Consider the following 26,657-nt stretch of genomic DNA (forward strand, 5'->3'; position numbering starts at 1 on the left):
TACTGTGGGACCAATCCTGGCCGTTAGCACGCGCTGAATGAATAGGAACAGTTCCAAAGACTACATTTCATTGACTTTCTAACGGTGTCAATCCGTTTGCGTAACAACGGTTGCGTTACATATTCGTACCAACATGTATTTAGTGATTTTCTTCCGATATTACTAAGTTGTATTGCTTCTAACAGTGAAAGGATGGACTGTGTGAATAAATAGAACTGTTTCTGGACTGTGACCTTATAAATGTGATAAATGAGCCAATTGGTCTCCAAGGAATTACATTCTTCTTAATTTGACATGATTGCCGGAATTCATCGATTACATTAGGCTCTGTGGTAGCGCTTTATTTAAAAATTTAGACAAATAAGTCTTTTCTTACTCTGGGACCAATCCTGGCCGTTAGCGCGCGCTGAATAAATAGGAACAGTTTCAAATACTACATTTCATTGACTTTCTAGCGGTATAAATCCGTTTGAGTTACAACGGTTGCGTCACACATTCGTACCAACATGTATTTAGCGATAGTATTTGGATATTGCTAGGTTGCATCGCTTTTAACAGTGAAACGATTGACTGTGGGAATTAATTGAACTGATTCTAGAATGTGACCGTATAAATGTGATAAATGAGCCAATTGGTTTCCAAGGAATTTCATTCTTCTTAATTTGACATGATTGCCGGAATTCATCGATTACATTAGCCTCGCTGGTAGCGCTTTATTTAAAAATTTAGATAAATAAGTCTTTCCTTACTGTGGGACCATTCCTGGCCGTTAGCACGCGCTAAATAAATAAGAACAGTTCCAAAGACTACATTTCATTGACTTTCTAGCGGTATAAATCCGTTTGAGTTACAACAGTTGCGTCACATATTCGTACCAACATGTATTTAGCGATAGTATTCGGATATTACTAGGTTGTATTGCTTTTAACATTGAAACGATTGACTGTGGGAATTAATAGAACTGATTATGGACTGTGACCTTATAAATCTGATAAATGAGCCAATTGATGTCCAAAGAATAACATTCTTCTTAATTTGACATGATTGCTGGAATTCAGCGATTACATTAGGCTCTGTGGTAGCGCTTTATTTAAAAATTTAGATAAACAAGTCTTTCCTTGCTGTGGGACCAATCCTGGCCGTTAGCATGCGCTGAATAAATAGGAACAGTTCCAAAGACTGCATTTCATTGACTTTCTACCGGTGTCAATCCGTTTGAGTTACAACGGTTGCGTTACATATTCGTACCAAAATGTATTTAGTGATTTTCTTCCGATATTAATAAGTTGTATTGCTTTTAACAGTGAAATGATTGACTGTGGGAATTAATAGAACTGATTCTGGACTTTGACTTTATAAATATGATAAATGAGCCAATTGGTCTCCAAGGAATAACATTCTTCTTAATTTGACATGGTTGCCGGAATTCATCGATTACATTAGGCTCTGTGGTATCGTTTTATTTAAAAATTTAGATAAATAAGTCTTTTCTTACTGTGGGACCAACCCTGGCCGTTAGCACGCAGTGAATAAATAGGAACAGTTCCAAAGACTACATTTCATTGACTTTCCAGCGGTATAAATCCGTTTGAGTTACAACGGTTGCGTCACACATTCGTATCAACATGTATTTTGCGATAGTATTCGGATATTACTAGGTTGCATCGCTTTTAACAGTGAAACGCTTGACTGTGGGACTTAATTGAACTGATTTTGGACTTTGACTTTATGAATGTGATAAATGAGCCAGTTTGACTACATGAAATAACATTTTTCTTAATTTGACATGATTGCTGGAACTCAGCGATTACACTGGGCGTTTCATTTAAAAACTAAGATAAAAAATTCAGTTTTTACAGTGGGACCATTCTTAGCCGTCAGCTCGCGCTGAAGAAATAGAGACAGTTTCAAAAACTGCATTTCATTGACTTTCTAGCGGTATAAATCCGTTTGAGTTACAACGGTTGCGTCATATATTCGTACCAACATGTATTTTGCGATAGTATTCGGATATTACTAGGTTCTATTGCATTTATCATTGAAACGATTGACTGTGGGAATTAATAGAACTGATTATGGACTGTAACCTTATAAATGTGATAAATGAGCCAATTGATGTCCAAAGAATAACATTCTTCTTAATTTGACATGATTGCTGGAATTCAGCGATTACATTAGGCTCTGTGGTAGCGCTTTATTTAAAAATTTAGATAAAAAAGTCTTTCCTTGCTGTGGGACCAATCCTGGCCCTTAGCACGCGCTGAATAAATAGGAACAGTTCCAAAGACTGCATTTCATTGACTTTCTATCGGTATAAGTCCGTCTGAGTTACAACGGTTCTGTCTTATATTCGTACCAACATGTATTTAGTGATTTTCTTCCGATATTACTAAGTTGTATTGCTTCTAACAGTGAAAGGATTGACTGTGTGAATAAATAGAACTGTTTCTGGACTGTGACCTTATAAATGTGATAAATGAGCCAATTGGTCTCCAAGGAATTACATTCTTCTTAATTTGACATGATTGCCGGAATTCATCGATTACATTAGGCTCTGTGGTAGCGCTTTATTTAAAAATTTAGACAAATAAGTCTTTTCTTACTGTGGGACCAATCCTGGCCGTTAGCGCGCGCTGAATAAATAGGAACAGTTTCAAATACTACATTTCATTGACTTTCTAGCGGTATAAATCCGTTTGAGTTACAACGGTTGCGTCACACATTCGTACCAACATGTATTTAGCGATAGTATTTGGATATTGCTAGGTTGCATCGCTTTTAACAGTTAAACGATTGACTGTGGGAATTAATTGAACTGATTCTAGAATGTGACCGTATAAATGTGATAAATGAGCCAATTGGTTTCCAAGGAATAACTTAATTTGACATGATTGCTGGAATTCAGGGATTACATTAGCCTCGCTGGTAGCGCTTTATTTAAAAATTTAGATAAATAAGTCTTTCCTTACTGTGGGACCAATCCTGGCCGATAGCACGCGCTGAATAAATAGGAACAGTTCCAAAGATAACATTTCATTGACTTTCTAGCGGTATAAATCCGTTTGAGTTACAACGGTTGCGTCACATATTCGTACCAACATGTATTTAGCGATAGTGTTCGGATATTACTAGGTTGTATTGCATTTAACATTGAAGCGATTGACTATGGGAATTAATAGAACTGATTCTGGACTGTGACGTTATAAATGTGATAAATGAGCCAATTGGTGTCCAAAGAATAACATTCTTCTTAATTTGACATGATTGCTGGAATTCAGCGATTACATTAGGCTCTGTGGTAGCGCTTTATTTAAAATTTAGATAAACAAGTCTTTCCTTGCTGTGGGACCAATCCTGGCCGTTAGCACGCGCTGAATAAATAGGAACAGTTCAAAAGACTGCATTTCATTGACTTTCTACCGGTGTCAATCCGTTTGAGTTACAACGGTTGCGTCACATATTCGTACCAACATGTATTTAGTGATTTTCTTCCGATATTACTAAGTTGTATTGCTTTTAACATTGAAACGATTGACTGTGGGAATTAATAGAACTGATTATGGACTGTGACCTTATAAATGTGATAAATGAGCCAATTGATGTCCAAAGAATAACATTCTTCTTAATTTGACATGATTGCTGGAATTCAGCGATTACATTAGGCTCTGTGGTAGCGTTTTATTTAAAAATTTAGATAAAAAAGTCTTTCCTTGCTGTGGGACCAATCCTGGCCGTTAGCACGCGCTGAATAAATAGGAACAGTTCCAAAGACTGCATTTCATTGACTTTCTCGCGGTATAAGTCCGTTTGAGTTACAACGGTTCTGTCTTATATTCGTACCAACATGTATTTAGCGATAGTATTCGGATATTACTAGGTTGCATCGCTTTTAACAGTGAAACGCTTGACTGTGGGACTTAAATGAACTGATTTTGGACTTTGACCTTGTAAATGTGATAAATAAGCCAGTTTGACTACAAGAAATAACATTTTTCTTAATTTGACATGATTGGTGGAACTCAGCGATTACACTGGGCACTGTGGTAGCGCTTTATTAAAAAATTAAGATAAAAAAGTCATTTTTTACTGTGGGACCAATCCTAGCCGTTATCTCGCGCTGAAGAAATAGAGACAGTTTCAAATACTAAATTTCATTGACTTTCTAACGCTGTCAATCCGTTTGAGTTACAACGGTTGCGTTACATATTCGTACCAACATGTATTTAGTAATTTTCTTCCAATATTACTAAGTTGTATCAGTGTTAACAGTGAAACGATTGTTTGTGGGAATTAATTGAACTTATTCTGGGCAGTGACCTTATAAATGTGATAAATGAGCCAATTGGACTACAAGAACTAAAAGTCTTCTTAATTTGACATGATTGCTGGAACTCAGCGATTACATTAGGCTCTGTGGTAGCGCTTTATTTAAAATTTAGATAAACAAGTCTTTCCTTGCTGTGGGACCAATCCTGGCCGTTAGCACGCGCTGAATAAATAGGAACAGTTCAAAAGACTGCATTTCATTGACTTTCTACCGGTGTCAATCCGTTTGAGTTACAACGGTTGCGTTACATATTCGTACCAACATGTATTTAGTGATTTTCTTCCGATATTACTAAGTTGTATTGCTTTTAACAGTGAAATGATTGACTGTGGGAATTAATTGAACTGATTTTGGACTTTGACTTTATGAATGTGATAAATGAGCCAATTGGTCTCCAAGGAATTACATTCTTCTTAATTTGACATGATTGCCGGAATTCATCGATTACATTAGCCTCGCTGGTAGCGCTTTATTTAAATATTTAGATAAAAAAGTCTTTCCTTGCTGTGGGACCAATCCTGGCCGTTAGCACGCGCTGAATAAATAGGAACAGTTCCAAAGACTGCATTTCATTGACTTTCTCGCGGTATAAGTCCGTTTGAGTTACAACGGTTCTGTCTTATATTCGTACCAACATGTATTTAGCGATAGTATTCGGATATTACTAGGTTGCATCGCTTTTAACAGTGAAACGCTTGACTGTGGGACTTAAATGAACTGATTTTGGACTTTGACCTTGTAAATGTGATAAATAAGCCAGTTTGACTACAAGAAATAACATTTTTCTTAATTTGACATGATTGCTGGAACTCAGCGATTACACTGGGCACTGTGGTAGCGCTTTATTAAAAAATTAAGATAAACAAGTCATTTTTTACTGTGGGACCAATCCTGGCCGTTAGCACGCACTGAATAAATAGGAACAGTTCCAAAGACTACATTTCATTGACTTTCTAGCGGTATAAATCCGTTTGAGTTACAACGGTTGCGTCACACATTCGTATCAACATGTATTTTGCGATAGTATTCGGATATTACTAGGTTGCATCGCTTTTAACAGTGAAACGCTTGACTGTGGGACTTAATTGAACTGATTTTGGACTTTGACTTTATGAATGTGATAAATGAGCCAGTTTGACTACATGAAATAACATTTTTCTTAATTTCACATGATTGCTGGAACTCAGCGATTACACTGGGCGTTTCATTTAAAAACTAAGATAAAAAATTCAGTTTTTACAGTGGGACCATTCTTAGCCGTCAGCTTGCGCTGAAGAAATAGAGACAGTTTCAAAAACTACATTTCATTTACTTTCTAACGGTGTCAATCCGTTTGAGTTACAACGGTTGCGTCACATTTTCGTACCAACATGTATTTAGTAATTTTCTTCCAATATTACTAAGTTGTATCAGTGTTAACAGTGAAACGATTGTTTGTGGGACTTAATTGAACTTATTCTGGGCAGTGACCTTATAAATGTGATAAATGAGCCAATTGGACTACAAGAACTAAAAGTCTTCTTAATTTGACATGATTGCTGGAACTCAACGATTACACTGGGCGCTGTGGTAGAGCTTTATTTAAAAATTTAGATAAATAAGTTTTTCCTTACTGTGGGACCAATCCTGGCCGTTAGCACGCGCTGAATAAATAGGAACAGTTCCAAAGACTACATTTCATTGACTTTCTAGCGGTATAAATCCGTTTGAATTACAACGGTTGCGTAACATATTCGTACCAACATGTACTTAGCGATAGTATTCGGATATTACTAGGTTGCATCGCTTTTAACAGTGAAACGATTGACCGTGGGACTTAATTGAACTGATTCTGGACTGTGACCTTATAAATGTGATAAATGAGCCAATTGGACTCCAAGGAATAACATTCTTTTTAATTCGACATGATTTCTGGAATTCAGCGAGTTCACTAGGCCCTGTGGTAGCTCTTTTTTTAAAAATTTAGATAAATAAATCATTTTTTACTGAGGGACCAATCCTAGTCGTTAGTTCGCGCTGAAGAAATACAGACAGTTGCAAAAACTACATTTTATTGACATTCTAACGGGGTCAATCCGTTTGAGTTACAACGGTTCTGTCTTATATTCGTACCAACATGTATTTAGCGATAGTATTCGGATATTACTAGGTTGCATCGCTTTTAACAGTGAAACGATTGACTGTGGGAATTAATTGAACTGATTCTGGACTTTGACCTTGTAAATGTGATAAATGAGCCAATTGGTTTCCAAGGAATAACTTAATTTGACATGATTGCTGGAATTCAGGGATTACATTAGCCTCGCTGGTAGCGCTTTATTTAAAAATTTAGATAAATAAGTCTTTCCTTACTGTGGGACCAATCCTGGCCGTTAGCACGCGCTGAATAAATAGGAAAAGTTCCAAAGACTACATTTCAGTGACTTTCTAACGGTGTCAATCCGTTTGCGTAACAACGGTTGTGTTACATATTCGTACCAACATGTATTTAGTGATTTTCTTCCGATATTACTAAGTTGTATTGCTTCTAACAGTGAAAGGATTGACTGTGTGAATAAATAGAACTGTTTCTGGAAGTGACCTTATAAATGTGATAAATGAGCCAATTGGTCTCCAAGGAATTACATTCTTCTTAATTTGACATGATTGCCGGAATTCATCGATTACATTAGGCTCTGTGGTAGCGCTTTATTTAAAAATTTAGACAAATAAGTCTTTTCTTACTGTGGGACCAATCCTGGCCGTTAGCACGCGCTGAATAAATAGGAACAGTTTCAAATACTACATTTCATTGACTTTCTAGCGGTATAAATCCGTTTGAGTTACAACGGTTGCGTCACACATTCGTACCAACATGTATTTAGCGATAGTATTTGGATATTGCTAGGTTGCATCGCTTTTAACAGTGAAACGATTGACTGTGGGAATTAATTGAACTGATTCTAGAATGTGACCGTATAAATGTGATAAATGAGCCAATTGGTTTCCAAGGAATAACTTAATTTGACATGATTGCTGGAATTCAGGGATTACATTAGCCTCGCTGGTAGCGCTTTATTTAAAAATTTAGATAAATAAGTCTTTCCTTACTGTGGGACCAATCCTGGCCGATAGCACGCGCTGAATAAATAGGAACAGTTACAAAGATAACATTTCATTGACTTTCTAGCGGTATAAATCCGTTTGAGTTACAACGGTTGCGTCACATATTTGTACCAACATGTATTTAGCGATAGTGTTCGGATATTACTAGGCTGTATTGCATTTAACATTGAAGCGATTGACTGTGGGAATTAATAGAACTGATTCTGGACTGTGACGTTATAAATGTGATAAATGAGCCAATTGGTGTCCAAAGAATAACATTCTTCTTAATTTGACATGATTGCTGGAATTCAGCGATTACATTAGTCTCTGTGGTAGCGCTTTATTTAAAAATTTAGATAAACAAGTCTTTCCTTGCTGTGGGACCAATCCTGGCCGTTAGCAGGCGCTGAATAAATAGGAACAGTTCCAAAGACTGCATTTCATTGACTTTCTAGCGGTATAAGTCCGTTTGAGTTACAACGGTTCTGTCTTATATTCGTACCAACATGTATTTAGCGATAGTATTCTGATATTACTAGGTTGCATCGCTTTTAACAGTGAAACGCTTGACTGTGGGACTTAATTGAACTGATTTTGGACTTTGACCTTGTAAATGTGATAAATGAGCCAGTTTGACTACAAGAAATAACATTTTTCTTAATTTGACATGATTGCTGGAACTCAGCGATTACACTGGTCACTGTGGTAGCGCTTTATTAAAAAATTAAGATAAACAAGTCATTTTTCACTGTGGGACCAATCCTAGCCGTTAGCTCGCGCTGAAGAAATAGAGACAGTTTCAAATAATAAATTTCATTGACTTTCTACCGATGTCAATCCGTTTGAGTTACAACGGTTGCGTTACATATTCGTACCAACATGTATTTAGTGATTTTCTTCCGATATTACTAAGTTGTATTGCTTTTAACAGTGAAATGATTGACTGTGGGAATTAATTGAACTGATTTTGGACTTTGACTTTATGAATGTGATAAATGAGCCAATTGGTCTCCAAGGAATTACATTCTTCTTAATTTGACATGATTGCCGGAATTCATCGATTACATTAGGCTCTGTGGTAGCGCTTTATTTAAAAATTTAGATAAATAAATCATTTTTTACTGTGGGACCAATGCTAGTCGTTAGTTCGCGCTGAAGAATTACAGACAGTTGCAAAAACTACATTTCATTGACTTTCTAACGGGGTCAATATGTTTGAGTTACAACGGTTGCGTTACATATTTGTACCAACATGTATTTAGAGGATTTCTTCCGATATTACTAAGTTGTATTGCTTTTAACAGTGAAGCGATTGACTGTGGGAATTAATTGAACTGATTCTAGAATGTGACCGTATAAATGTGATAAATGAGCCAATTGGTTTCCAAGGAATAACATTTTTCTTAATTTGACATGATTGCTGGAATTCAGGGATTACATTAGCCTCGCTGGTAGCGCTTTAATTTAAAATTTAGATAAATAAGTTTTTCCTTACTGTGGGACCAATCCTGGCCGTTAGCACGCGCTAAATAAATAGGAACAGTTCCAAAGACTACATTTCATTGACTTTCTAGCGGTATAAATCCGTTTGAGTTACAACGGTTGCGTCACATATTCGTACCAACATGTATTTAGCGATAGTATTCGTATATTACTAGGTTGCATCGCTTTTAATAGTGAAACGCTTGACTGTGGGACTTAATTGAACTGATTTTGGACTTTGACCTTGTAAATGTGATAAATGAGCCAGTTTGACTACAAGAAATAACATTTTTCTTAATTTGACATGATTGCTGGAACTCAGCGATTACACTGGGCACTGTGGTAGCGCTTTATTAAAAAATTAAGATAAACAAGTCATTTTTTACTGTGGGACCAATCCTAGCCGTTAGCTCGCGCTGAAGAAATTTGAGACAGTTTCAAATACTAAATTTCATTGACTTTCTAACGCTGTCAATCCGTTTGAGTTACAACGGTTGCGTTACATATTCGTACCAACATGTATTTAGTGATTTTCTTCCGATATTACTAAGTTGTATTGCTTTTAACAGTGAAATGATTGACTGTGGGAATTAATAGAACTGATTCTGGAATTTGACTTTATAAATATGATAAATGAGCCAATTGGTCTCCAAGAAATAACATTTTTCTTAATTTGACATGATTGCTGGAATTCAGCGATTACATTAGGCTCTGTGGTAGCGCTTTATTTAAAAATTTAGATAAATAAGTCTTTTCTTACTGTGGGACCAATCCTGGCCGTTAGCACGCGCTGAATTATTAGGAATAGTTTCAAATACTACATTTCATTGACTTTCTAGAGGCATAATTTCGTTTGAATTACAACGGTTGCGTCACATATTCGTACCAGCATGTATTTAGCGATAGTATTCGGATATTACTAGGTTGTATTGTATTTAACATTGAAACGATTGACTGTGGGAATTAATAGAACTGATTATGGACTGTGACCTTATAAATGTGATAAATGAGCCAATTGATGTCCAAAGAATAACATTCTTCTTAATTTGACATGATTGCTGGAATTCAGCGATTACATTAGGCTCTGTGGTAGCGCTTTATTTAAGAATTTAGATAAAAAAGTCTTTCCTTGCTGTGGGACCAATCCTGGCCGTTAGCACGCGCTGAATAAATAGGAACAGTTCCAAAGACTGCATTTCATTGACTTTCTAGCGGTATAAGTCCGTTTGAGTTACAACGGTTCTGTCTTATATTCGTACCAACATGTATTTGGCGATAGTATTCGGATATTACTAGGTTGCATCGCTTTTAACAGTGAAACGATTGACCGTGGGACTTAATTGAACTGATTCTGGACTGTGACCTTTTAAATGTGATAAATGAGCCAATTGGACTCCAAGGAATAACATTCTTCTTAATTCGACATGATTTCTGGAATTCAGCGAGTACACTAGGTCCTGTGGTAGCTCTTTTTTTAAAAATTTAGATAAATAAATCATTTTTTACTGTGGGACCATACCTAGTCGTTAGTTTGCGCTGAAGAAATACAGACAGTTGCAAAAACTACATTTCATTGACTTTCTAACGGGGTCAATCCGTTTGAGTTACAACGGTTGCGTCACATATTCGTACCAACATGTATTTAGTGGATTTCTTCCGATATTACTAAGTTGTATTGCTTTTAACAGTGAAACGATTGACTGTGGGAATTATTTGAACTGATTCTAGAATGTGACCGTATAAATGTGATAAATGAGCCAATTGGTTTCCAAGGAATAACATTTTTCTTAATTTGACATGATTGCTGGAATTCAGGGATTACATTAGCCTCGCTGGTAGCGCTTTATTTAAAACTTTAGATAAATAAGTCTTTCCTTACTGTGGGACCAATCCTGGCCGTTAGCACGCGCTCAATAAATAGGAACAGTTTTAAAGACTACATTTCATTGACTTTCTAGCGGTATAAATCCGTTTGAGTTACAACGGTTGCGTCACATATTCGTACCAACATGTATTTAGCGATGGTGTTCGGATATTACTAGGTTGTATTGCATTTAACATTGAAGCGATTGACTGTGGGAATTAATAGAACTGATTATGGACTCTAACCTTATAAATGTGATAAATGAGCCAATTGATGTCCAAAGAATAATATTCTTCTTAATTTGACATGATTGCTGGAATTCAGCGATTACATTATGGCTCTGTGGTAGCGCTTTATTTAAAAATTTAGATAAAAAAAGTATTTCCTTGCTGTGGGACCAATCCTGGCCGTTAGCCCGCGCTGAATAAATAGGAACAATTCCAAAGACTGCATTTCATTGACTTTCTAGCGGTATAAGTCCGTTTGAGTTACAACGGTTCTGTCTTATATTCGTACCAACATGTATTTAGCGATAGTATTCGGATATTACTAGGTTGCATCGCTTTTAACAGTGAAACGCTTGACTGTGGGACTTAATTGAACTGATTTTGGACTTTGACCTTGAAAATGTGATAAATGAGGCAGTTTGACTACAAGAAATAACGTTTTCCTTAATTTGACATGATTGCTGGAACTCAGCGATTACACTGGGCACTGTGGTAGCGCTTTATTAAAAAATTAAGATAAACAAGTCATTTTTTACTGAGGGACCAATCCTAACCGTTAGCTCGCGCTGAAGAAATAGAGACAGTTTCAAATACTAAATTTAATTGACTTTCTAACGCTGTCAATCCGTTTGAGTTACAACGGTTGCGTTACATATTCGTACCAACATGTATTTAGTGATTTTCTTCCGATATTACTAAGTTGTATTGCTTTTAACAGTGAAAAGATTGACTGTGGGAATTAATAGAACTGATTCTGGACTTTGATCTTATAAATATGATAAATGAGCCAATTGGTCTCCAAGGAATAACATTCTTCTTAATTTGACATGATTGCCGGAATTCATCGATTACATTAGGCTCTGTGGTAGTGTTTTATTTAAAAATTTAGATAAATAAGTCTTTTCTTACTGTGGGACCAATCCTGGCCGTTAGCACGCGCTGAATAAATAGGAACAGTTCCAAAGACTACATTTCATTGACTTTCTAGCGGTATAAATCCGTTTGAGTTACAACGGTTGCGTCATATATTCGTACCAACATGTATTTAGCGATAGTATTCGGATATTACTAGGTTGTATTGCATTTAACATTAAAATGATTGACTGTGGGAATTGATAGAACTGATTCTGGACTGTGACCTTATAAATGTGATAAATAAGCCAATTGGACTCCAAGGAATAACATTCTTCTTAATTCGACATGATTTCTGGAATTCAGCGAGTACACTAGGTACTGTGGTAGCTCTTTTTTTAAAAATTTAGATAAATAAATCATTTTTTACTGTGGGACCAATCCTAGTCGTTAGTTTGCGCTGAAGAAATACAGACAGTTGCAAAAACTACATTTTATTGACTTTCTAACGGGGTCAATCCGTTTGAGTTACAACGGTTGCGTCACATATTCGTACCAACATGTATTTAGTGGATTTCTTCCGATATTACTAAGTTGTATTGCTTTTAACAGTGAAACGATTGACTGTGGGAATTAATTGAACTGATTCTAGAATGTGACCGTATAAATGTGATAAATGAGCCAATTGGTTTCCAAGGAATAACATTTTTCTTAATTTGACATGATTGCTGGAATTCAGGGATTACATTAGCCTCGCTGGTAGCGCTTTATTTAAAAATTTAGATAAATAAGTCTTTCCTTACTGTGGGACCAATCCTGGCCGTTAGCACGCGCTGAATAAATAGGAACAGTTCCAAAGACTGCATTTCAATGACTTTCTGGCGGTATAAATCCGTTTGAGTTACAACGGTTGCGTCACATATTCGTACCAACATGTATTTAGCGATAGTGTTCGGATATTACTAGGTTGTATTGCATTTAGCATTGAAGCGATTGACTGTGGGAATTATTAGAACTGATTATGGACTGTAACCTTATAAATGTGATAAATGAGCCAATTGATGTCCAAAGAATAATATTCTTCTTAATTTGACATGATTGCTGGAATTCAGCGATTACATTAGGCTCTGTGGTAGCGCTTTATTTAAAAATTCAGATAAAAAAGTCTTTCCATGCTGTGGGACCAATCCTGGCCGTTAGCACGCCCTGAATAAATAGGAACAGTTCCAAAGACTGCATTTCATTGACTTTTTAGCGGTATAAGTCCGTTTGAGTTACAACGGTTCTGTCTTATATTCGTACCAACATGTATTTAGCGATAGTATTCGGATATTACTAGGTTGCATCGCTTTTAACAGTGAAACGCTTGACTGTGGGACTTAATTGAACTGATTTTGGACTTTGACCTTGTAAATGTGATAAATGAGCCGTTTGACTACAAGAAATAACATTTTCCTTAATTTGACATGATTGCTGGAACTCAGCGATTACACTGGGCACTGTGGTAGCGCTTTATTAAAAAATTAAGATAAACAAGTCTTTTTTTACTGTGGGACCAATCCTAGCTGTTAGCTCGCGCTGAAGAAATAGAGACAGTTTCAAATACTAAATTTCATTAACTTTCTAACGCTGTCAATCCGTTTGAGTTACAACGGTTGTGTCACACATTCGTACCAACATGTATTTAGCGATAGTATTTGGATATTACTACGTTGCATCGCTTTTAACAGTGAAACGATTGACTGTGGGAATTAATTGAACTGATTCTAGAATGTGACCGTATAAATGTGATAAATGAGCCAATTGGTTTCCAAGGAATAACTTAATTTGACATGATTGCTGGAATTCATGGATTGCATTAGCCTCGCTGGTAGCGCTTTATTTAAAAATTTAGATAAATAAGTCCTTCCTTACTGTGGGACCAATCCTGGCCGTTAGCACGCGCTAAATAAATAGGAACAGTTTCAAAGACTACATTTCATTGACATTCTAGCGGTATAAATCCGTTTGAGTTACAACGGTTGCGTCACATATTTGTACCAACATGTATTTAGCGATAGTATTCGGATATTACTAGGTTGTATTGCTTTTAACATTGAAACGATTGACTGTGGGAATAAATAGAACTGATTCTGGACTGTGACCTTATAAATGTGATAAATGAGCCAATTGGTGTCCAAAGAATAACATTCTTCTTAATTTGACATGATTGCTGGTATTCAGCGATTACATTAGGCTCTCTGGTAGCGCTTTATTTAAAAATTTAGATAAAAAAGTCTTTCCTTGCTGTGGGACCAATCCTGGCGGTTAGCACGCGCTGAATAAATAGGAACAGTTCCAAAGACTGCATTTCATTGACTTTCTAGCGGTATAAGTCCGTTTGAGTTACAACGGTTCTGTCTTATATTCGTACCAACATGTATTTAGCGATAGTATTCGGATATTACTAGGTTGCATCGCTTTTAACAGTGAAACGCTTGACTGTGGGACTTAATTGAACTGATTTTGGACTTTGACCTTGTAAATGTGATAAATGAGCCAGTTTGACTACAAGAAATAACATTTTTCTTAATTTGACATGATTGCTGGAACTCAGCGATTACACTGGGCACAGTGGTAGCGCTTTATTTTAAAATTAAGATAAACAAGTTATTTTTTACTGTGGGACCAATCCTAGCCGTTAGCTCGCGCTGAAGAAATAGAGACAGTTTCAAATAATAAATTTCATTGACTTTCTAACGGTGTCAATCCGTTTGAGTTACAACGGTTGCGTTACATATTCCTACCAACATGTATTTAGTGATTTTCTGCCGATATTACTAAGTTGTATTGCTTTTAACAGTGAAATGATTGACTGTGGGAATTAATTGAACTGATTTTGGACTTTGACTTTATGAATGTGATAAATGAGCCAGTTTGACTACATGAAATAACATTTTTCTTAATTTGACATGATTGCTGCAACTCAGCGGTTACACTGGGCGCTGTGGTAGCGATTCATTTAAAAATTAAGATAAAAAATTCAGTTTTTACAGTGGGACCAATCTTAGCCGTTAGCTCGCGCTGAAAAAATAGAGACAGTTCCAAAGACTACATTTCATTGACTTTCTAACGGTGTCAATCCGTTTGCGTAACAACGGTTGCGTTACATATTCGTACCAACATGTATTTAGTGATTTTCTTCCGATATTGCTAAGTTGTATTGCTTCTAACAGTAAAAGGATTGACTGTGTGAATAAATAGAACTGTTTCTGGACTGTGACCTTATAATTGTGATAAATGAGCCAATTGGTCTCCAAGGAATTACATTCTTCTTAATTTGACATGATTGCCGGAATTCATCGATTACATTAGGCTCTGTGGTAGCGCTTTATTTAAAAATTTAGACAAATAAGTCTTTTCTTACTGTGGGACCGATCCTGGCCGTTAGCACGCGCTGAATAAATAGGAACAGTTTCAAATACTACATTTCATTGACTTTCTAGCGGCATAATTCCGTTTGAATTACAACGGTTGCGTCACATATTCGTACCAATATGTACTTAGCGATAGTATTCGGATATTACTAGGTTGCATCGCTTTTAACAGAGAAACGATTGACCGTGGGACTTAATTGAACTGATTCTAGACTGTGACCGTATAAATGTGATAAATGAGCCAATTGGTTTCCAAGGAATAGCATTTTTCTTAATTTGACATGATTGCTGGAATTCAGGGATTACATTAGCCTCGCTGGTAGCGCTTTATTTAAAAATTTAGATAAATAAGATTTTCCTTACTGTGGGACCAATCCTGGCCGTTAACACGCGCTGAATAAATAGGAACAGTTCCAAAGACTACAATTCATTGACTTTCTATCGGTATAAATCCGTTTGAGTTACAACGGTTGCGTTACATATTCGTACCAGCATGTATTTAGCGATAGTATTCGGATATTACTAGGTTGTATTGCATTTAACATTGAAACGATTGACTGTGGGAATTATTAGAACTGATTATGGACTGTGACCTTATAAATGTGATAAATGAGCCAATTGAAGTCTAAAGAATAACATTCTTCTTAATTTGACATGATTGCTGGAATTCAGCGATTACATTAGGCTCTGTGGTAGCGCTTTATTTAAACATTTAGATAAAAAAGTCTTTCCTTGCTGTGGGACCAATCCTGGCCGTTAGCACGCGCTGAATAAATAGGGACAGTTCCAAAGACTGCATTTCATTGACTTTCTAGCGGTATAAGTCCGTTTGAGTTACAACGGTTCTGTCTTATATTCGTACTAACATGTATTTAGCGATAGTATTCGGATATTACTAGGTTGCATCGCTTTTAACAGTGAAACGATTGACCGTGGGACTTAATTGAACTGATTCTGGACTGTGACCTTATAAATGTGATAAATGAGCCAATTGATGTCCAAAGAATAACATTCTTCTTAATTTGACATGATTGCTGGAATTCAGCGATTACATTAGGTTCTGTGGTAGCGCTTTATTAAAAAATTTAGATAAAAAAGTCTTTCCTTGCTGTGGGACCAATCCTGGCCCTTAGCACGCGCTGAATAAATAGGAACAGTTCCAAAGACTGCATTTCATTGACTTTCTAGCGGTATAAGTCCGTTTGAATTACAACGGTTCTGTCTTATATTCGTACCAACATGTATTTAGCGATAGTATTCGGATATTACTAGGTTGCATCGCTTTTAACAGTGAAACGATTGACTGTGGGAATTAATTGAACTGATTCTGGACTTTGACCTTGTAAATGTGATAAATGAGCCAATTGGTTTCCAAGGAATAACTTAATTTGACATGATTGCTGGAATTCAGAGATTACATTAGCCTTGCTGGTAGCGCTTTATTTAAAAATTTAGATAAATAAGTCTTTCCTTACTGTGGGACCAATCCTGGTCGTTCGCACGCGCTGAATAAATAGGAACAGTTCCAAAGACATTTCATTGACTTTCTAACGGTGTCAATCCGTTTGCGTAATAACGGTTGCGTTACATATTCGTACCAACATGTATTTAGTGATTTTCTTCCGATATTACTAATGGTATTGCTTCTAACAGTGAAAGGATTGACTGTGTGAATAAATAGAACTGTTTCTGGACTGTGACCTTATAAATGTGATAAATGAGCCAATTGGTCTCCAAGGAATTACATTCTTCTTAATTTGACATGATTGCCGGAATTCATCGATTACATTAGGCTCTGTGGTAGCGCTTTATTTAAAAATTCAGACAAATAAGTCTTTTCTTACTGTGGGACCAATCCTGGCCGTTAGCGCGCGCTGAATAAATAGGAACAGTTTCAAATACTACATTTCATTGACTTTCTAGCGGTATAAATCCGTTTGAGTTACAACGGTTGCGTCACACATTCGTACCAACATGTATTTAGCGATAGTATTTGGATATTGCTAGGTTGCATCGCTTTTAACAGTGAAACGATTGACTGTGGGAATTAATTGAACTGATTCTAGAATGTGACCGTATAAATGTGATAAATGAGCCAATTGGTTTCCAAGGAATAACTTAATTTGACATGATTGCTGGAATTCAGGGATTACATTAGCCTCGCTGGTAGCGCTTTATTTAAAAATTTAGATAAATAAGTCTTTCCTTACTGTGGGACCAATCCTGGCCGATAGCACGCGCTGAATAAATAGGAACAGTTCCAAAGATAACACTTCATTGACTTTCTAGCGGTATAAATCCGTTTGAGTTACAACGGTTGCGTCACATATTCGTACCAACATGTATTTAGCGATAGTGTTCGGATATTACTAGGTTGTATTGCATTTAACATTGAAGCGATTGACTGTGGGAATTAATAGAACTGATTCTGGACTGTGACGTTATAAATGTGATAAATGAGCCAATTGGTGTCCAAAGAATAACATTCTTCTTAATTTGACATGATTGCTGGAACTCAGCGATTACACTGGGCACTGTGGTAGCGCTTTATTAAAAAATTAAGATAAACAAGTCATTTTTTACTGTGGGACCAATCCTAGCCGTTAGCTCGCGCTGAAGAAATAGAGACAGTTTCAAATACTAAATTTCATTGACTTTCTAACGCTGTCAATCCGTTTGAGTTACAACGGTTGCGTTACATATTCGTACCAAAATGTATTTAGTGATTTTCTTCCGATATTACTAAGTTGTACTGCTTTTAACAGTGAAATGATTGACTGTGGGAATTAATAGAACTGATTCTGGACTTTGACTTTATAAATATGATAAATGAGCCAATTGGTCCCCAAGGAATAACATTCTTCTTAATTTGACATGATTGCCGGAATTCATCGATTACATTAGGCTCTGTGGTATCGTTTTATTTAAAAATTTAGATAAATAAGTTTTTTCTTACTGTGGGACCAATCCTGGCAGTTAGCATGCACTGAATAAATAGGAACAGTTCCAAAGACTACATTTCATTGACTTTCTAGCGGTATAAATCCGTTTGAGTTACAACGGTTGCGTCACACATTCGTATCAACATGTATTTTGCGATAGTATTCGGATATTACTAGGTTGCATCGCTTTTAACAGTGAAACGCTTGACTGTGGGACTTAATTGAACTGATTTTGGACTTTGAATTTATGAATGTGATAAATGAGCCAGTTTGACTACATGAAATAACATTTTTCTTAACTTGACATGATTGCTGGAACTCAGAGATTACACTGGGCGTTTCATTTAAAAACTAAGATAAAAAATTCAGTTTTTACAGTGGGACCATTCTTAGCCGTCAGCTCGTGCTGAAGAAATAGAGACAGTTTCAGAAACTGCATTTCATTGACTTTCTAGCGGTATAAATCCGTTTGAGTTACAACGGTTGCGTCATATATTCGTACCAACATGTATTTAGCGATAGTATTCGGATATTACTAGGTTGTATTGCATTTATCATTGAAACGATTGACTGTGGGAATTAATAGAACTGATTATGGACTGTAACCTTATAAATGTGATAAATGAGCCAATTGATGTCCAAAGAATAACATTCTTCTTAATTTGACATGATTGCTGGAATTCAGCGATTACATTAGGCTCTGTGGTAGCGCTTTATTTAAAAATTTAGATAAAAAAGTCTTTCCTTGCTGTGGGACCAATCCTGGCCCTTAGCACGCGCTGAATAAATAGGAACAGTTCCAAAGACTGCATTTCATTGACTTTCTAGCGGTATAAGTCCGTTTGAGTTACAACGGTTCTGTCTTATATTCGTACCAACATGTATTTAGCGATAGTATTCGGATATTACTAGGTTGCATCGCTTTTAACAGTGAAACGATTGACTGTGGGAATTAATTGAACTGATTCTGGACTTTGACCTTGTAAATGTGATAAATGAGCCAATTGGTTTCCAAGGAATAACTTAATTTGACATGATTGCTGGAATTCAGAGATTACATTAGCCTCGCTGGTAGCGCTTTATTTAAAAATTTAGATAAATAAGTCTTTCCTTACTGTGGGACCAATCCTGGTCGTTCGCACTCGCTGAATAAATAGGAACAGTTCCAAAGACTACATTTCATTGACTTTCTAACGGTGTCAATCCGTTTGCGTAACAACGGTTGCGTTACATATTCGTACCAACATGTATTTAGTGATTTTGTTCCGATATTACTAAGTTGTATTGCTTCTAACAGTGAAACGATTGACTGTGGGAATTAATAGAACTGATTATGGACTGTAACCTTATAAATGTGATAAATGAGCCAATTGATGTCCAAAGAATAACATTCTTCTTAATTTGACATGATTGCTGGAATTCAGCGATTACATTAGGCTCTGTGGTAGCGCTTTATTTAAAAATTTAGATAAAAAAGTCTTTCCTTGCTGTGGGACCAATCCTGGCCCTTAGCACGCGCTGAATAAATAGGAACAGTTCCAAAGACTGCATTTCATTGACTTTCTAGCGGTATAAGTCCGTTTGAGAACAACGGTTCTGTCTTATATTCGTACCAACATGTATTTAGCGATAGTATTCGGATATTACTAGGTTGCATCGCTTTTAACAGTGAAACGATTGACTGTGGGAATTAATTGAACTGATTCTGGACTTTGACCTTGTAAATGTGATAAATGAGCCAATTGGTTTCCAAGGAATAACTTAATTTGACATGATTGCTGGAATTCAGAGATTACATTAGCCTCGCTGGTAGCGCTTTATTTAAAAATTTAGATAAATAAGTCTTTCCTTACTGTGGGACCAATCCAGGTCGTTCGCACGCGCTGAATAAATAGGAACAGTTCCAAAGACTACATTTCATTGACTTTCTAACGGTGTCAATCCGTTTGAGTTACAACGGTTGCGTCACATATTCGTACCAACATGTATTTAGCGATAGTGTTCGGATATTACTTGGTTTTATTGTATTTAACATTGAAGCGATTGACTGTGGGAATTAATAGAACTGTTTCTGGACTGTGACCTTATAAATGTGATAAATGAGCCAATTGGTCTCCAAGGAATTACATTCTTCTTAATTTGACATGATTGCCGGAATTCATCGATTACATTAGGCTCTGTGGTAGCGCTTTATTTAAAAATTTAGACAAATAAGTCTTTTCTTACTGTGGGACCAATCCTGGCCGATAGCACGCGCTGAATAAATAGGAACAGTTCCAAAGATAACACTTCATTGACTTTCTAGCGGTATAAATCCGTTTGAGTTACAACGGTTGCGTCACATATTCGTACCAACATGTATTTAGCGATAGTGTTCGGATATTACTTGGTTTTATTGTATTTAACATTGAAGCGATTGACTGTGGGAATTAATAGAACTGATTCTGGACTGTGACGTTATAAATGTGGTAAATGAGCCAATTGGTGTCCAAAGAATAACATTCTTCTTAATTTGACATGATTGCTGGAATTCAGCGATTACATTAGGCTCTGTGGTAGCGCTTTATTTAAAAATTTAGATAAACAAGTCTTTCCTTGCTGTGGGACCAATCCTGGCCGTTAGCACGCGCTGAATAAATAGGAACAGTTCCAAAGACTGCATTTCATTGACTTTCTACCGGTGTCAATCCGTTTGAGTTACAACGGTTGCGTTACATATTCGTACCAACATGTGTTTAGTGATTTTCTTCCGATATTACTAAGTTGTATTGCTTTTAACAGTGAAATGATTGACTGTGGGAATTAATTGAACTGATTTTGGACTTTGACTTTATGAATGTGATAAATGAGCCAATTGGTCTCCAAGGAATTACATTCTTCTTAATTTGACATGATTGCCGGACTTCATCGATTACATTAGCCTCGCTGGTAGCGCTTTATTTAAAAATTTAGATAAATAAGTCTTTCCTTACTGTGGGACTGTCTTATATTCGTACCAACATGTATTTAGCGATAGTATTCGGATATTACTAGGTTGCATCGTTTTTAACAGTGAAACGCTTGACTGTGGGACTTAATTGAACTGATTTTGGACTTTGACCTTGTAAATGTGATAAATGAGCCAGTTTGACTACAAGAAATAACATTTTTCTTAATTTGACATGATTGCTGGAACTCAGCGATTACACTGGGCACTGTGGTAGCGCTTTATTAAAAAATTAAGATAAACAAGTCATTTTTTACTGTGGGACCAATCCTAGCCGTTAGCTCGCGCTGAAGAAATAGAGACAGTTTCAAATACTAAATTTCATTGACTTTCTAACGCTGTCAATCCGTTTGAGTTACAACGGTTGCGTTACATATTCGTACCAAAATGTATTTAGTGATTTTCTTCCGATATTACTAAGTTGTATTGCTTTTAACAGTGAAATGATTGACTGTGGGAATTAATAGAACTGATTCTGGACTTTGACTTTATAAATATGATAAATGAGCCAATTGGTCTCCAAGGAATAACATTCTTCTTAATTTGACATGATTGCCGGAATTCATCGATTACATTAGGCTCTGTGGTATCGTTTTATTTAAAAATTTAGATAAATAAGTCTTTTCTTACTGTGGGACCAATCCTGGCCGTTAGCACGCACTGAATAAATAGGAACAGTTCCAAAGACTACATTTCATTGACTTTCTAGCGGTATAAATCCGTTTGTGTTACAACGGTTGCGTCACACATTCGTATCAACATGTATTTTGCGATAGTATTCGGATATTACTAGGTTGCATCGCTTTTAACAGTGAAACGCTTGACTGTGGGACTTAATTGAACTGATTTTGGGCTTTGACTTTATGAATGTGATAAATGAGCCAGTTTGACTACATGAAATAACATTTTTCTTAATTTGACATGATTGCTGGAACTCAGCGATTACACTGGGCGTTTCATTTAAAAACTAAGATAAAAAATTCAGTTTTTACAGTGGGACCATTCTTAGCCGTCAGCTCGCGCTGAAGAAATAGAGACAGTTTCAAAAACTGCATTTCATTGACTTTCTAGCGGTATAAATCCGTTTGAGTTACAACGGTTGCGTCATATATTCGTACCAACATGTATTTAGCGATAGTATTCGGATATTACTAGGTTGTATTGCATTTATCATTGAAACGATTGACTGTGGGAATTAATAGAACTGATTATGGACTGTAACCTTATAAATGTGATAAATGAGCCAATTGATGTCCAAAGAATAACATTCTTCTTAATTTGACATGATTGCTGGAATTCATCGATTACATTAGGCTCTGTGGTAGCGCTTTATTTAAAAATTTAGACAAATAAGTCTTTTCTTACTGTGGGACCAATCCTGGCTGATAGCACGCGCTGAATAAATAGGAACAGTTCCAAAGATAACACTTCATTGACTTTCTAGCGGTATAAATCCGTTTGAGTTACAACGGTTGCGTCACATATTCGTACCAACATGTATTTAGCGATAGTGTTCGGATATTACTTGGTTTTATTGTATTTAACATTGAAGCGATTGACTGTGGGAATTAATAGAACTGATTCTGGACTGTGACGTTATAAATGTGATAAATGAGCCAATTGGTGTCCAAAGAATAACATTCTTCTTAATTTGACATGATTGCTGGAATTCAGCGATTACATTGGGCTCTGTGGTAGCGCTTTATTTAAAAATTTAGATAAACAAGTCTTTCCTTGCTGTGGGACCAATCCTGGCCGTTAGCACGCGCTGAATAAATAGGAACAGTTCCAAAGACTGCATTTCATTGACTTTCTACCGGTGTCAATCCGTTTGAGTTACAACGGTTGCGTTACATATTCGTACCAACATGTGTTTAGTGATTTTCTTCCGATATTACTAAGTTGTATTGCTTTTAACAGTGAAATGATTGACTGTGGGAATTAATTGAACTGATTTTGGACTTTGACTTTATGAATGTGATAAATGAGCCAATTGGTCTCCAAGGAATTACATTCTTCTTAATTTGACATGATTGCCGGACTTCATCGATTACATTAGCCTCGCTGGTAGCGCTTTATTTAAAAATTTAGATAAATAAGTCTTTCCTTACTGTGGGACTGTCTTATATTCGTACCAACATGTATTTAGCGATAGTATTCGGATATTACTAGGTTGCATCGCTTTTAACAGTGAAACGCTTGACTGTGGGACTTAATTGAACTGATTTTGGACTTTGACCTTGTAAATGTGATAAATGAGCCAGTTTGACTACAAGAAATAACATTTTTCTTAATTTGACATGATTGCTGGAACTCAGCGATTACACTGGGCACTGTGGTAGCGCTTTATTAAAAAATTAAGATAAACAAGTCATTTTTTACTGTGGGACCAATCCTAGCCGTTAGCTCGCGCTGAAGAAATAGAGACAGTTTCAAATACTAAATTTCATTGACTTTCTAACGCTGTCAATCCGTTTGAGTTACAACGGTTGCGTTACATATTCGTACCAAAATGTATTTAGTGATTTTCTTCCGATATTACTAAGTTGTATTGCTTTTAACAGTGAAATGATTGACTGTGGGAATTAATAGAACTGATTCTGGACTTTGACTTTATAAATATGATAAATGAGCCAATTGGTCTCCAAGGAATAACATTCTTCTTAATTTGACATGATTGCCGGAATTCATCGATTACATTAGGCTCTGTGGTATCGTTTTATTTAAAAATTTAGATAAATAAGTCTTTTCTTACTGTGGGACCAATCCTGGCCGTTAGCACGCACTGAATAAATAGGAACAGTTCCAAAGACTACATTTCATTGACTTTCTAGCGGTATAAATCCGTTTGTGTTACAACGGTTGCGTCACACATTCGTATCAACATGTATTTTGCGATAGTATTCGGATATTACTAGGTTGCATCGCTTTTAACAGTGAAACGCTTGACTGTGGGACTTAATTGAACTGATTTTGGGCTTTGACTTTATGAATGTGATAAATGAGCCAGTTTGACTACATGAAATAACATTTTTCTTAATTTGACATGATTGCTGGAACTCAGCGATTACACTGGGCGTTTCATTTAAAAACTAAGATAAAAAATTCAGTTTTTACAGTGGGACCATTCTTAGCCGTCAGCTCGCGCTGAAGAAATAGAGACAGTTTCAAAAACTGCATTTCATTGACTTTCTAGCGGTATAAATCCGTTTGAGTTACAACGGTTGCGTCATATATTCGTACCAACATGTATTTAGCGATAGTATTCGGATATTACTAGGTTGTATTGCATTTATCATTGAAACGATTGACTGTGGGAATTAATAGAACTGATTATGGACTGTAACCTTATAAATGTGATAAATGAGCCAATTGATGTCCAAAGAATAACATTCTTCTTAATTTGACATGATTGCTGGAATTCATCGATTACATTAGGCTCTGTGGTAGCGCTTTATTTAAAAATTTAGACAAATAAGTCTTTTCTTACTGTGGGACCAATCCTGGCTGATAGCACGCGCTGAATAAATAGGAACAGTTCCAAAGATAACACTTCATTGACTTTCTAGCGGTATAAATCCGTTTGAGTTACAACGGTTGCGTCACATATTCGTACCAACATGTATTTAGCGATAGTGTTCGGATATTACTTGGTTTTATTGTATTTAACATTGAAGCGATTGACTGTGGGAATTAATAGAACTGATTCTGGACTGTGACGTTATAAATGTGATAAATGAGCCAATTGGTGTCCAAAGAATAACATTCTTCTTAATTTGACATGATTGCTGGAATTCAGCGATTACATTGGGCTCTGTGGTAGCGCTTTATTTAAAAATTTAGATAAACAAGTCTTTCCTTGCTGTGGGACCAATCCTGGCCGTTAGCACGCGCTGAATAAATAGGAACAGTTCCAAAGACTGCATTTCATTGACTTTCTACCGGTGTCAATCCGTTTGAGTTACAACGGTTGCGTTACATATTCGTACCAACATGTGTTTAGTGATTTTCTTCCGATATTACTAAGTTGTATTGCTTTTAACAGTGAAATGATTGACTGTGGGAATTAATTGAACTGATTTTGGACTTTGACTTTATGAATGTGATAAATGAGCCAATTGGTCTCCAAGGAATTACATTCTTCTTAATTTGACATGATTGCCGGACTTCATCGATTACATTAGCCTCGCTGGTATCGCTTTATTTAAAAATTTAGATAAATAAGTCTTTCCTTACTGTGGGACTGTCTTATATTCGTACCAACATGTATTTAGCGATAGTATTCGGATATTACTAGGTTGCATCGCTTTTAACAGTGAAACGCTTGACTGTGGGACTTAATTGAACTGATTTTGGACTTTGACCTTGTAAATGTGATAAATGAGCCAGTTTGACTACAAGAAATAACATTTTTCTTAATTTGACATGATTGCTGGAACTCAGCGATTACACTGGGCACTGTGGTAGCGCTTTATTAAAAAATTAAGATAAACAAGTCATTTTTTACTGTGGGACCAATCCTAGCCGTTAGCTCGCGCTGAAGAAATAGAGACAGTTTCAAATACTAAATTTCATTGACTTTCTAACGCTGTCAATCCGTTTGAGTTACAACGGTTGCGTTACATATTCGTACCAAAATGTATTTAGTGATTTTCTTCCGATATTACTAAGTTGTATTGCTTTTAACAGTGAAATGATTGACTGTGGGAATTAATAGAACTGATTCTGGACTTTGACTTTATAAATATGATAAATGAGCCAATTGGTCTCCAAGGAATAACATTCTTCTTAATTTGACATGATTGCCGGAATTCATCGATTACATTAGGCTCTGTGGTATCGTTTTATTTAAAAATTTAGATAAATAAGTCTTTTCTTACTGTGGGACCAATCCTGGCCGTTAGCACGCACTGAATAAATAGGAACAGTTCCAAAGACTACATTTCATTGACTTTCTAGCGGTATAAATCCGTTTGAGTTACAACGGTTGCGTCACACATTCGTATCAACATGTATTTTGCGATAGTATTCGGATATTACTAGGTTGCATCGCTTTTAACAGTGAAACGCTTGACTGTGGGACTTAATTGAACTGATTTTGGACTTTGACTTTATGAATGTGATAAATGAGCCAGTTTGACTACATGAAATAACATTTTTCTTAATTTGACATGATTGCTGGAACTCAGCGATTACACTGGGCGTTTCATTTAAAAACTAAGATAAAAAATTCAGTTTTTACAGTGGGACCATTCTTAGCCGTCAGCTCGCGCTGAAGAAATAGAGACAGTTTCAAAAACTGCATTTCATTGACTTTCTAGCGGTATAAATCCGTTTGAGTTACAACGGTTGCGTCATATATTCGTACCAACATGTATTTAGCGATAGTATTCGGATATTACTAGGTTGTATTGCATTTATCATTGAAACGATTGACTGTGGGAATTAATAGAACTGATTATGGACTGTAACCT

Source organism: Hydractinia symbiolongicarpus, chromosome 10, assembly GCF_029227915.1.
Source record: "Hydractinia symbiolongicarpus strain clone_291-10 chromosome 10, HSymV2.1, whole genome shotgun sequence".
NCBI lineage: Eukaryota > Metazoa > Cnidaria > Hydrozoa > Anthoathecata > Hydractiniidae > Hydractinia > Hydractinia symbiolongicarpus.